Consider the following 15211-nt stretch of genomic DNA (forward strand, 5'->3'; position numbering starts at 1 on the left):
CTGCATTGTGGTGACCAGTATACTACAGTACAATAGTCCACTGCTGTTCTCGCTGCCCAGTGTCAGTTCTAGTATCATCATTAGTGTTCAGGATCACTGCTCATTGTCTTGTGCTGCATTGTGGTGACCAGTATACTACAGTACAATAGTCCACTGCTGTTCTCACTGCCCAGTGTCAGTTCTAGTATCCTCATCAGTGTTCAGGATCACTGCTCATTGTCTTGTCCTGCATTGTGATGACCAGTATACTACAGTACAATAGTCCAGTGCTGTTCTCACTACCCAGTGTCAGTTCTAGTATCCTCATCAGTGTTCAGGATCAGTGCTCATTGTCTTGTGCTGCATTGTGGTGACCAGTATACTACAGTACAATAGTCCAGTGCTGTTCTCACTGCCCAGTGTCAGTTCTAGTATCCTCATCAGTGCTCAGTATCACTGCTCATTGTCTTGTCCTGCATTGTGGTGACCAGTATACTACAGTACAATAGTCCAGTGCTGCATCTCGCTGCACAGTGTCAGTTCTAGTATCCTCATCAGTGCTCAGTATCACTGCTCATTCTCTTGTGCTGCATTGTGGTGACCAGTATACTACAGTACAATAGTCCAGTGCTGCATTTCGCTGCCCAGTGTCAGTTCTAGTATCCTCATCAGTGCTCAGTATCACTACTCATTGTCTTGTGCTGCATTGTGGTGACCAGTATATTACAGTACAATAGTCCAATGCTGTTCTCGCTGCTCAGTGTCAGTTCTAGTATCCTCATCAGTGCTCAGCATCACTGCTCATTCTCTTGTGCTGCATTGTGGTGAACAGTATACTACAGTACAATAGTCCAGTGCTGTTCTCGCTGCCCAGTGTCAGTTCTAGTATCCTCATCAGTGCTCAGTATCACTACTCATTGTCTTGTGCTGCATTGTGGTGACCAGTATAATACAGTACAATAGTCCAGTGCTGTTCTCGCTGCCCAGTGTCAGATCTAGTATCCTCATCAGTGCTCAGTATCTCTGCTCATTGTCGTGTGCTGCATTGTGGTGACCAGTATAGTACAGTACAATAGTCCAGTGCTGCATCTCGCTGCACAATGTCAGTTCTAGTATCATCATCAGTGCTCAGTATCTCTACTCATTGTCTTGCTGCTGCATTGTGGTGACCAGTATACTACAGTACAATAGTCCAGTGCTGCATCTCGCTGCCCAGTGTCAGTTCAAGTGTCCTCATCAGTGCTCAGGATAAGTGCTCATTGTCTTGTGCTGCAATGTGGTGACCAGTATACTACAGTACAATAGTCCAGTGCTGCATCTCGCTGCCCAGTGTCAGTTCTAGTATCCTCATCAGTGCTCAGTATCACTACTCATTGTCTTGTGCTGCATTGTGGTGACCAGTATACTACAGTACAATAGTGCAGTGCTGCATCTCGCTGCTCAGTGTCAGTTCTAGTATCATCATTAGTGTTCAGGATCACTGCTCATTGTCTTGTGCTGCATTGTGGTGACCAGTATAGTACAGTACAATAGTCCACTGCTGTTCTCACTGCCCAGTGTCAGTTCTAGTATCCTCATCAGTGCTCAGTATCACTGCTCATTGTCTTGTCCTGCATTGTGGTGACCAGTATACAACAGTACAATAGTCCAGTGCTGCATCTCGCTGCACAGTGTCAGTTCTAGTATCATCATCAGTGCTCAGTATCACTACTCATTGTCTTGCTGCTGCATTGTGGTGACCAGTATACTACAGTACAATAGTCCAGTGCTGCATTTCGCTGCCCAGTGTCAGTTCTAGTGTCCTCATCAGTGCTCAGGATCAGTGCTCATTGTCTTGTGCTGCAATGTGGTGACCAACATACTACAGTACAATAGTCCAGTGCTGTATTTGCTGCCCAGTGTCAGTTCTAGTATCCTCATCAGTGCTCAGTATCACTACTCATTGACTTGTGCTGCATTGTGGTGACCAGTATAATACATTACAATAGTCCAGTGCTGTTCTCGCTGCCCAGTGTCAGATCTAGTATCCTCATCAGTGCTCAGTATCACTACTCATTGTCTTGTGCTGCATTGTGGTGACCAGTATACTAAAGTACAATAGTCCAGTGCTGTATCTCGCTGCACAGTGTCAGTTCTAGTATCCTCATCAGTGCTCAGTATCTCTGCTCATTGTCTTGTGCTGCATTGTGGTGACCAGTATACTACAGTACAATAGTCCAGTGCGGTTATTGCTGCCCAGTGTCAGTTCTAGTATCATCATTAGTGTTCAGGATCACTGCTCATTGTCTTGTGCTGCATTGTGGTGACCAGTATACTACAGTACAATAGTCCAGTGCTGCATCTTGCTGCCCAGTGTCAGTTCTAGTATCCTCATCAGTGCTCAGTATCACTACTCATTGTCTTGTGCTGCATTGTGGTGACCAGTATACTACAGTACAATAGTACAGTGCTGTTCTCGCTGCCCAGTGTCAGTTCTAGTATCCTCATCAGTGTTCAGGATCACTGCTCATTGTCTTGTCCTGCATTGTGATGACCAGTATACTACAGTACAATAGTCCAGTGCTGTTCTCACTGCCCAGTGTCAGTTCTAGTATCCTCATCAGTGTTCAGGATCACTGCTCATTGTCTTGTCCTGCATTGTGATGACCAGTATACTACAGTACAATAGTCCAGTGCTGTTCTCACTAGCCAGTGTCAGTTCTAGTATCCTCATCAGTGTTCAGGATCACTGCTCATTGTCTTGTGCTGCATTGTGGTGACCAGTATACTACAGTACAATAGTCCAGTGCTGTTCTCACTGCCCAGTGTCAGTTCTAGTATCCTCATCAGTGCTCAGTATCACTGCTCATTGTCTTGTCCTGCATTGTGGTGACCAGTGTACTACAGTACAATAGTCCAGTGCTGCATCTCGCTGCACAGTGTCAGTTCTAGTATCCTCATCAGTGCTCAGTATCACTGCTCATTCTCTTGTGCTGCATTGTGGTGACCAGTATACTACAGTACAATAGTCCAGTGCTGCATTTCGCTGCCCAGTGTCAGTTCTAGTATCCTCATCAGTGCTCAGTATCACTACTCATTGTCTTGTGCTGCATTGTGGTAACCAGTATATTACAGTACAATAGTCCAATGCTGTTCTCGCTGCTCAGTGTCAGTTCTAGTATCCTCATCAGTGCTCAGCATCACTGCTCATTCTCTTGTGCTGCATTGTGGTGAACAGTATACTACAGTACAATAGTCCAGTGCTGTTCTCGCTGCCCAGTGTCAGTTCTAGTATCCTCATCAGTGCTCAGTATCACTACTCATTGTCTTGTGCTGCATTGTGGTGACCATTATAATACAGTACAATAGTCCAGTGCTGTTCTCGCTGCCCAGTGTCAGATCTAGTATCCTCATCAGTGCTCAGTATCTCTGCTCATTGTCGTGTGCTGCATTGTGGTGACCAGTATAGTACAGTACAATAGTCCAGTGCTGCATCTCGCTGCACAATGTCATTTCTAGTATCATCATCAGTGCTCAGTATCTCTACTCATTGTCTTGCTGCTGCATTGTGGTGACCAGTATACTACAGTACAATAGTCCAGTGCTGCATCTCGCTGCACAGTGTCAGTTCAAGTGTCCACATCAGTGCTCAAGATAAGTGCTCATTGTCTTGTGCTGCAATGTGGTGACCAGTATACTACAGTACAATAGTCCAGTGCTGCATCTCGCTGCCCAGTGTCAGTTCTAGTATCATCATCAGTGCTCAGTATCACTACTCATTGTCTTGCTTCTGCATTGTGGTGACCAGTATACTACAGTACAATATTCCAGTGCTGCATCTCGCTGCCCAGTGTCAGTTCTAGTGTCCTCATCAGTGCTCAGTATCACTACTAATTGTCTTGTGCTGCATTGTGGTGACCAGTATACTACAGTACAATAGTCCAGTGCTGCATCTCGCTGCCCAGTGTCAGTTCTAGTATCATCATCAGTGCTCAGTATCACTACTCATTGTCTTGCTGCTGCATTGTGGTGACCAGTATACTACAGTACAATAGTCCAGTGCTGTTCTCACTGCACGGTGTCAGTTCATTTATCTTCATCAGTGCTCAGGATCAGTGCTCATTGTCTTGTGCTGCATTGGGGTGCTCAGTATACTACAGTACAATAGCCCAGTGCTGCATCTCGCTGCTCAGTGTCAGTTCTAGTATCCTCATCAGTGATCAGGATCAGTGCTCATTGTCTTGTGCTGCATTGTGGTGACCAATATACTACAGTACAATAGTACAGTGCTGCATCTCGCTGCCCAGTGTCAGTTCTAGAATCCTCATCAGTGCTCAGTATCATTACTCATTGTCTCGTGCTGCATTGTGGTGACCAGTATACTACAGTACAATAGTCTAGGGCTGCATCTCGCTGCTCAGTGTCAGTTCTAGTATCCTCATCAGTGCTCAGTATCCCTGCTCAATGTCTTGTGCTGCATTGTGGTGACCAGTATACTACAGTACAATAGTTCAGTGCTGCATCTCGCTGCACAGTGTAATTTCTAGTATCATCATCAGTGCTCAGAATCACTACTCATTGTCTTGCTGCTGCATTGTGGTGACCAGTATACTACAGTACAATAGTCCAGTGCTGTTCTTGCTGCCCAGTGTCAGTTCTAGTATCCTCATCAGTGCTCAGAATCAGTGCTCATTGTCTTGTGCTGCATTGTGGTGACCAGTATACTACAGTACAATAGTCCAGTGCTGCATTTCGCTGCCCAGTGTCAGTTCTAGTATCCTCATCAGTGATCAGTATCACTACTCATTGTCTTGTGCTGCATTGTGGTGACCAGTATATTACAGTACAATAGTCCAATGCTATTCTCGCTGCTCAGTGTCAGTTCTAGTATCCTCATCAGTGCTCAGCATCACTGCTCATTCTCTTGTGCTGCATTGTGGTGACCAGTATACTACAGTACAATAGTCCAGTGCTGTTCTCGCTGCCCAGTGTCAGTTCTAGTATCCTCATCAGTGCTCAGTATCACTACTCATTGTCTTGTGCTGCATTGTGGTGACCAGTATAATACAGTACAATAGTCCAGTGCTGTTCTCGCTGCCCAGTGTCAGTTCTAGTATCCTCATCAGTGCTCAGTATCACTACTCATTGTCTTGTGCTGCATTGTGGTGACCAGTATAATACAGTACAATAGTCCAGTGCTGTTCTCGCTGCCCAGTGTCAGATCTAGTATCCTCATCAGTGCTCAGTATCTCTACTCATTGTCTTGCTGCTGCATTGTGATGACCAGTATACTACAGTACAATAGTCCAGTGCTGCATCTCGCTGCCCAGTGTCAGTTCAAGTGTCCTCATCAGTGCTCAGGATAAGTGCTCATTGTCTTGTGCTGCAATGTGGTGACCAGTATACTACAGTACAATAGTCCAGTGCTGCATCTCGCTGCCCAGTGTCAGATCTAGTATCCTCATCAGTGCTCAGTATCTCTACTCATTGTCTTGCTGCTGCATTGTGATGACCAGTATACTACAGTACAATAGTCCAGTGCTGCATCTCGCTGCCCAGTGTCAGTTCTAGTATCCTCATCAGTGCTCAGTATCACTACTCATTGTCTTGTGCTGCATTGTGGTGACCAGTATAATACAGTACAATAGTCCAGTGCTGTTCTCGCTGCCCAGTGTCAGATCTAGTATCCTCATCAGTGCTCAGTATCACTACTCATTGTCTTGTGCTGCATTGTGGTGACCAGTATACTAAAGTACAATAGTCCAGTGCTGTATCTCGCTGCACAGTGTCAGTTCTAGTATCCTCATCAGTGCTCAGTATCTCTGCTCATTGTCTTGTGCTGCATTGTGGTGACCAGTATACTACAGTACAATAGTCCAGTGCGGTTATCGCTGCCCAGTGTCAGTTCTAGTATCATCATTAGTGTTCAGGATCACTGCTCATTGTCTTGTGCTGCATTGTGGTGACCAGTATACTACAGTACAATAGTCCAGTGCTGCATCTTGCTGCCCAGTGTCAGTTCTAGTATCCTCATCAGTGCTCAGTATCACTACTCATTGTCTTGTGCTGCATTGTGGTGACCAGTATACTACAGTACAATAGTACAGTGCTGTTCTCGCTGCCCAGTGTCAGTTCTAGTATCCTCATCAGTGTTCAGGATCACTGCTCATTGTCTTGTCCTGCATTGTGATGACCAGTATACTACAGTACAATAGTCCAGTGCTGTTCTCACTGCCCAGTGTCAGTTCTAGTATCCTCATCAGTGTTCAGGATCACTGCTCATTGTCTTGTCCTGCATTGTGATGACCAGTATACTACAGTACAATAGTCCAGTGCTGTTCTCACTAGCCAGTGTCAGTTCTAGTATCCTCATCAGTGTTCAGGATCACTGCTCATTGTCTTGTGCTGCATTGTGGTGACCAGTATACTACAGTACAATAGTCCAGTGCTGTTCTCACTGCCCAGTGTCAGTTCTAGTATCCTCATCAGTGCTCAGTATCACTGCTCATTGTCTTGTCCTGCATTGTGGTGACCAGTATACTACAGTACAATAGTCCAGTGCTGCATCTCGCTGCACAGTGTCAGTTCTAGTATCCTCATCAGTGCTCAGTATCACTGCTCATTCTCTTGTGCTGCATTGTGGTGACCAGTATACTACAGTACAATAGTCCAGTGCTGCATTTCGCTGCCCAGTGTCAGTTCTAGTATCCTCATCAGTGCTCAGTATCACTACTCATTGTCTTGTGCTGCATTGTGGTAACCAGTATATTACAGTACAATAGTCCAATGCTGTTCTCGCTGCTCAGTGTCAGTTCTAGTATCCTCATCAGTGCTCAGCATCACTGCTCATTCTCTTGTGCTGCATTGTGGTGAACAGTATACTACAGTACAATAGTCCAGTGCTGTTCTCGCTGCCCAGTGTCAGTTCTAGTATCCTCATCAGTGCTCAGTATCACTACTCATTGTCTTGTGCTGCATTGTGGTGACCATTATAATACAGTACAATAGTCCAGTGCTGTTCTCGCTGCCCAGTGTCAGATCTAGTATCCTCATCAGTGCTCAGTATCTCTGCTCATTGTCGTGTGCTGCATTGTGGTGACCAGTATAGTACAGTACAATAGTCCAGTGCTGCATCTCGCTGCACAATGTCAGTTCTAGTATCATCATCAGTGCTCAGTATCTCTACTCATTGTCTTGCTGCTGCATTGTGGTGACCAGTATACTACAGTACAATAGTCCAGTGCTGCATCTCGCTGCCCAGTGTCAGTTCAAGTGTCCACATCAGTGCTCAAGATAAGTGCTCATTGTCTTGTGCTGCAATGTGGTGACCAGTATACTACAGTACAATAGTCCAGTGCTGCATCTCGCTGCCCAGTGTCAGTTCTAGTATCATCATCAGTGCTCAGTATCACTACTCATTGTCTTGCTTCTGCATTGTGGTGACCAGTATACTACAGTACAATATTCCAGTGCTGCATCTCGCTGCCCAGTGTCAGTTCTAGTGTCCTCATCAGTGCTCAGTATCACTACTAATTGTCTTGTGCTGCATTGTGGTGACCAGTATACTACAGTACAATAGTCCAGTGCTGCATCTCGCTGCCCAGTGTCAGTTCTAGTATCATCATCAGTGCTCAGTATCACTACTCATTGTCTTGCTGCTGCATTGTGGTGACCAGTATACTACAGTACAATAGTCCAGTGCTGTTCTCACTGCACGGTGTCAGTTCATTTATCTTCATCAGTGCTCAGGATCAGTGCTCATTGTCTTGTGCTGCATTGGGGTGCTCAGTATACTACAGTACAATAGCCCAGTGCTGCATCTCGCTGCTCAGTGTCAGTTCTAGTATCCTCATCAGTGATCAGGATCAGTGCTCATTGTCTTGTGCTGCATTGTGGTGACCAATATACTACAGTACAATAGTACAGTGCTGCATCTCGCTGCCCAGTGTCAGTTCTAGAATCCTCATCAGTGCTCAGTATCATTACTCATTGTCTCGTGCTGCATTGTGGTGACCAGTATACTACAGTACAATAGTCTAGGGCTGCATCTCGCTGCTCAGTGTCAGTTCTAGTATCCTCATCAGTGCTCAGTATCCCTGCTCAATGTCTTGTGCTGCATTGTGGTGACCAGTATACTACAGTACAATAGTTCAGTGCTGCATCTCGCTGCACAGTGTAATTTCTAGTATCATCATCAGTGCTCAGAATCACTACTCATTGTCTTGCTGCTGCATTGTGGTGACCAGTATACTACAGTACAATAGTCCAGTGCTGTTCTTGCTGCCCAGTGTCAGTTCTAGTATCCTCATCAGTGCTCAGAATCAGTGCTCATTGTCTTGTGCTGCATTGTGGTGACCAGTATACTACAGTACAATAGTCCAGTGCTGCATTTCGCTGCCCAGTGTCAGTTCTAGTATCCTCATCAGTGATCAGTATCACTACTCATTGTCTTGTGCTGCATTGTGGTGACCAGTATATTACAGTACAATAGTCCAATGCTATTCTCGCTGCTCAGTGTCAGTTCTAGTATCCTCATCAGTGCTCAGCATCACTGCTCATTCTCTTGTGCTGCATTGTGGTGACCAGTATACTACAGTACAATAGTCCAGTGCTGTTCTCGCTGCCCAGTGTCAGTTCTAGTATCCTCATCAGTGCTCAGTATCACTACTCATTGTCTTGTGCTGCATTGTGGTGACCAGTATAATACAGTACAATAGTCCAGTGCTGTTCTCGCTGCCCAGTGTCAGATCTAGTATCCTCATCAGTGCTCAGTATCTCTACTCATTGTCTTGCTGCTGCATTGTGATGACCAGTATACTACAGTACAATAGTCCAGTGCTGCATCTCGCTGCCCAGTGTCAGTTCAAGTGTCCTCATCAGTGCTCAGGATAAGTGCTCATTGTCTTGTGCTGCAATGTGGTGACCAGTATACTACAGTACAATAGTCCAGTGCTGCATCTCGCTGCCCAGTGTCAGTTCTAGTATCATCATCAGTGCTCAGTATCACTACTCATTGTCTTGCTTCTGCATTGTGGTGACCAGTATACTACAGTACAATATTCTAGTGCTGCATCTCGCTGCCCAGTGTCAGTTCTAGAGTCCTCATCAGTGCTCAGTATCACTACTAATTGTCTTGTGCTGCATTGTGGTGACCAGTATACTACAGTACAATAGTCCAGTGCTGCATCTCGCTGCCCAGTGTCAGTTCTAGTATCATCATCAGTGCTCAGTATCACTACTCATTGTCTTGCTGCTGCATTGTGGTGACCAGTATACTACAGTACAATAGTCCAGTGCTGTTCTCACTGCACGGTGTCAGTTCATTTATCTTCATCAGTGCTCACGATCAGTGCTCATTGTCTTGTGCTGCATTGGGGTGCTCAGTATACTACAGTACAATAGCCCAGTGCTGCATCTCGCTGCTCAGTGTCAGTTCTAGTATCCTCATCAGTGATCAGGATCAGTGCTCATTGTCTTGTGCTGCATTGTGGTGACCAATATACTACAGTACAATAGTACAGTGCTGCATCTCTCTGCCCAGTGTCAGTTCTAGAATCCTCATCAGTGCTCAGTATCATTACTCATTGTCTCGTGCTGCATTGTGGTGACCAGTATACTACAGTACAATAGTCTAGGTCTGCATCTCGCTGCTCAGTGTCAGTTCTAGTATCCTCTTCAGTGCTCAGTATCCCTGCTCATTGTCTTGTGCTGCATTGTGGTGACCAGTATACTACAGTACAATAGTCCAGTGCTGCATCTCGCTGCACAGTGTCAGTTCTAGTATCCTCATCAGTGCTCAGGATCAGTGCTCATTGTCTTGTGCTGCATTGTGGTGACCAGTATACTACAGTACATTACTAATAGTCCAGTGCTGCATCTCGCTGTTCAGTGTCAGTTCTAGTATCCTCATCAGTGCTCAGGATCAGTGCTCATTGTCTTGTGCTGCATTGTGGTGACCAGTATACTACAGTACAATAGTCCAGTGCTGCATCTCGCTGCTCAGTGTCAGTTCTAGTATCCTCATCAGTGCTCAGTATCACTACTCATTGTCTTGTGCTGCATTGTGGTGACCAGTATACTACAGTACAATAGTCCAGTGCTGCATCTCGCTGCCCAGTGTCAGTTCTAGTATCCTCATCAGTGCTCAGTATCACTACTCATTGTCTTGTGCTGCATTGTGGTGACCAGTATACTACAGTACAATAGTCCAGTGCTGCATCTCGCTGCTCAGTGTCAGTTCTAGTATCATCATTAGTGTTCAGGATCACTGCTCATTGTCTTGTGCTGCATTGTGGTGACCAGTATACTACAGTACAATAGTCCACTGCTGTTCTCACTGCCCAGTGTCAGTTCTAGTATCCTCATCAGTGCTCAGTATCACTGCTCATTGTCTTGTCCTGCATTGTGATGACCAGTATACTACAGTACAATAGTCCAGTGCTGCATCTCGCTGCACAGTGTCAGTTCTAGTATCATCATCAGTGCTCAGTATCACTACTCATTGTCTTGCTGCTGCATTGTGGTGACCAGTATACTACAGTACAATAGTCCAGTGCTGCATTTCGCTGCCCAGTGTCAGTTCTAGTGTCCTCATCAGTGCTCAGGATCAGTGCTCATTGTCTTGTGCTGCAATGTGGTGACCAGCATACTACAGTACAATAGTCCTTTGCTGTTCTCGCTGCCCAGTGTCAGTTCTAGTATCCTCATCAGTGCTCAGTATCACTACTCATTGTCTTGTGCTGCATTGTGATGACCAGTATAATACAGTACAATAGTCCAGTGCTGTTCTCGCTGCCCAGTGTCAGATCTAGTATCCTCATCAGTGCTCAGTATCACTACTCATTGTCTAGTGCTGCATTGTGGTGACCAGTATACTAAAGTTCAATAGTCCAGTGCTGTATCTCGCTGCACAGTGTCAGTTCTAGTATCCTCATCAGTGCTCAGTATCTCTGCTCATTGTCTTGTGCTGCATTGTGGTGACCAGTATACTACAGTACAATAGTCCAGTGCTGTTCTCGCTGCCCAGTGTCAGTTCTAGTATCCTCATCAGTGCTCAGTATCTCTGCTCATTGTCTTGTGCTGCATTGTGGTGACCAGTATACTACAGTACAATAGTCCAGTGCTGCATCTCGCTGCACAATGTCAGTTCTAGTATCATCATCAATGCTCAGTATCTCTACTCATTGTCTTGCTGCTGCATTGTGGTGACCAGTATACTACAGTACAATAGTCCAGTGCTGCATCTCGCTACCCAGTGTCAGTTCAAGTGTCCTCATCAGTGCTCAGGATAAGTGCTCATTGTCTTGTGCTGCAATGTGGTGACTAGTATACTACAGTACAATAGTCCAGTGCTGCATCTCGCTGCTTAGTGTCAGGTCTAGTATCGTCATCAGTGCTCAGTATCACTTCTCATTGTCTTGCTTCTGCATTGTGGTGACCAGTATACTACAGTACAATATTCCAGTGCTGCATCTCGCTGCCCAGTGTCAGTTCTAGTGTCCTCATCAGTGCTCAGTATCACTACTAATTGTCTTGTGCTGCATTGTGGTGACCAGTATACTACAGTACAATAGTCCAGTGCTGCATCTCGCTGCCCAGTGTCAGTTCTAGTATCCTCATCAGTGCTCAGTATCCCTGCTCAATGTCTTGTGCTGCATTGTGGTGACCAGTATACTACAGTACAATAGTTCAGTGCTGCATCTCGCTGCACAGTGTAATTTCTAGTATCATCATCAGTGCTCAGAATCACTACTCATTGTCTTGCTGCTGCATTGTGGTGACCAGTATACTACAGTACAATAGTCCAGTGCTGTTCTTGCTGCCCAGTGTCAGTTCTAGTATCCTCATCAGTGCTCAGAATCAGTGCTCATTGTCTTGTGCTGCATTGTGGTGACCAGTATACTACAGTACAATAGTCCAGTGCTGCATTTCGCTGCCCAGTGTCAGTTCTAGTATCCTCATCAGTGCTCAGTATCACTACTCATTGTCTTGTGCTGCATTGTGGTGACCAGTATATTACAGTACAATAGTCCAATGCTGTTCTCGCTGCTCAGTGTCAGTTCTAGTATCCTCATCAGTGCTCAGCATCACTGCTCATTCTCTTGTGCTGCATTGTGGTGACCAGTAAACTACAGTACAATAGTCCAGTGCTGTTCTCGCTGCCCAGTGTCAGTTCTAGTATCCTCATCAGTGCTCAGTATCACTACTCATTGTCTTGTGCTGCATTGTGGTGACCAGTATAATACAGTACAATAGTCCAGTGCTGTTCTCGCTGCCCAGTGTCAGATCTAGTATCCTCATCAGTGCTCAGTATCTCTACTCATTGTCTTGCTGTTGCATTGTGGTGACCAGTATACTACAGTACAATAGTCCAGTGCTGCATCTCGCTGCCCAGTGTCAGCTCAAGTGTCCTCATCAGTGCTCAGGATCACTACTCATTGTCTTGTGCTGCATTGTGGTGACCAGTATAATACAGTACAATAGTCCAGTGCTGCATCTCGCTGCCCAGTGTCAGTTCTAGTATCATCATCAGTGCTCAGTATCTCTGCTCATTGTCTTGTGCTGCATTGTGGTGACCAGTATACTACAGTACAATAGTCCAGTGCTGCATCTTGCTGCCCAGTGTCAGATCTAGTATCCTCATTAGTGCTCAGTATCACTACTCATTGTCTTGTGCTGCATTGTGGTGACCAGTATACTACAGTACAATAGTCCAGTGCTGCATCTTGCTGCACAGTGTCAGTTCTAGTATCCTCATCAGTGCTCAGTATCACTGCTCATTGTCTTGTGCTGCATTGTGGTGACCAGTATACTACAGTACAATAGTCCACTGCTGTTCTCACTGCCCAGTGTCAGTTCTAGTATCCTCATCAGTGCTCAGTATCACTGCTCATTGTCTTGTCCTGCATTGTGGTGACCAGTATACTACAGTACAATAGTCCAGTGCTGCATCTCGCTGCACAGTGTCAGTTCTAGTATCATCATCAGTGCTCAGTATTACTACTCATTGTCTTGCTGCTGCATTGTGGTGACCAGTATACTACAGTACAATAGTCCAGTGCTGCATTTCGCTGCCCAGTGTCAGTTCTAGTGTCCTCATCAGTGCACAGGATCAGTGCTCATTGTCTTGTGCTGCAATGTGGTGACCGGTATACTACAGTACAATAGTCCACTGCTGTTCTCGCTGCCCAGTGTCAGTTCTAGTATCCTCATAAGTGTTTAGGATCACTGCTCATTGTCTTGTCCTGCATTGTGGTGACCAGTATACTACAGTACAATAGTCCAGTGCTGCAACTTGCTGCTCAGTGTCAGTTCTAGTATCATCATTAGTGTTCAGGATCACTGCTCATTGTCTTGTGCTGCATTGTGGTGACCAGTATACTACAGTACAATAGTCCACTGCTGTTCTCACTGCCCAGTGTCAGTTCTAGTATCCTCATCAGTGTTCAGGATCACTGCTCATTGTCTTGTCCTGCATTGTGGTGACCAGTATACTACAGTACAATAGTCCAGTGCTGCATCTCGCTGCACAGTGTCAGTTCTAGTGTCCTCATCAGTGCTCAGTATCACTACTCATTGTCTTGTGCTGCATTGTTGTGACCAGTATACTACAGTACAATAGTCCAGTGCTGCATCTCGCTGCACAGTGTCAGTTCTAGTATCCTCATCCGTGCTCAGTATCACTGCTCATTCTCTTGTGCTGCATTGTGGTGACCAGTATACTACAGTACAATAGTCCAGTGCTGCATTTCGCTGCCCAGTGTCAGTTCTAGTATCCTCATCAGTGCTCAGCATCACTGCTCATTCTCTTGTGCTGCATTGTGGTGACCAGTATACTACAGTACAATAGTCCAGTGCTGTTCTCGCTGCCCAGTGTCAGTTCTAGTATCCTCATCAGTGCTCAGTATCACTACTCATTGTCTTGTGCTGCATTGTGGTGACTAGTATAATACATTACAATAGTCTAGTGCTGTTCTCGCTGCCCAGTGCCAGATCTAGTATCCTCATCAGTGCTCAGTATCACTACTCATTGTCTTGTGCTGCATTGTGGTGACCAGTATACTAAAGTACAATAGTCCAGTGCTGTATCTCGCTGCACAGTGTCAGTTCTAGTATCCTCATCAGTGCTTAGTATCTCTGCTCATTGTCTTGTGCTGCATTGTGGTGACCAGTATACTACAGTACAATAGTCCAGTGCTGCATCTCGCTGCCCAGTGTCAGTTCAAGTGTCCTCGTCAGTGCTCAGGATAAGTGCTCATTGTCTTGTGCTGCAATGTGGTGACCAGTATACTACAGTACAATAGTCCAGTGCTGCATCTTGCTGCCCAGTGTCAGTTCAAGTGTCCTCATCAGTGATCAGGATCAGTGCTCATTGTCTTGTGCTGCATTGTGGTGACCAGTATACTACTCAGTTCTGGACGTGTCTGGACGTGTCTGCAGGAGCTCCTGGGCTCCATCTGGTTACCTGAGGGATCCCGCCCCCTCTCCCAGCTGTGGGAGCTTGGGAGCGGGCAGCAGTGCTAAGGGACTCCCCTGCCTGGAAGGGCCGAGCTGGGGTCTGTGTCTTTAACTATTAGGGGGTGCCAGGAGGTACCCTTTAATCATGAGGAGGTCACGGAGGATTTTACTGGCTTCCCCAGTGAAAGTAAAAAAGAAAGGGAATGAAGGAACATCTGGCAGGATTGCAATGGCGGCTGCTTCTGCAAAAGAACAGAAGAAAAAGCTTCCGGAGTCAAGATCTAAGTGCCCAGGACCTGCAGGGGCTAGAGGTGAGCAATATACCCCCTCCGTGCAAAGGGGGGGTACCTCAGAACAAAAAGCGCAGAGAGCAGAGAGCCCTGGAGCAGGAGCTGCAAAAGGTCCTCTCGCTGAAGGGGAAATTGTGCCTGCGGGTCCGTTTAAGGAAGGGGAGCGGCAATCGGCGCTGCACGGAGCAGAGAAACCCCAAGAAGGGTCTCTGTCCATGGTAGCCCCCCTTACAGTGTCAACAGCAGCAGGTACCCCTGGGGGTGGTGTAGCCCCTGGGGGGAATGCTGTAATGGCTGGGAGTCCCTGTGAGGGGAGAAGGGGGAAGCTGCAGGACGGAGGAGAGCGGCTGGTGCCGCTGGTTGAAAAAATAAAAGAAAAAGAAATGGAAAAAGTATCCTGGTATGAAGCCTCCCCCGAGCCTCCTGAGCAGGCAGATAGTACCTTTGGGGGCAAGCTAGCTCCTAGGGGGGGATCTGCGGATGCTGGGGGGTTAGGGGTTAAAGAA

This window comes from Pseudophryne corroboree, chromosome 3 (genome assembly GCF_028390025.1).
Source record: "Pseudophryne corroboree isolate aPseCor3 chromosome 3, aPseCor3.hap2, whole genome shotgun sequence".
Classification (NCBI taxonomy): Eukaryota; Metazoa; Chordata; class Amphibia; order Anura; family Myobatrachidae; genus Pseudophryne; species Pseudophryne corroboree.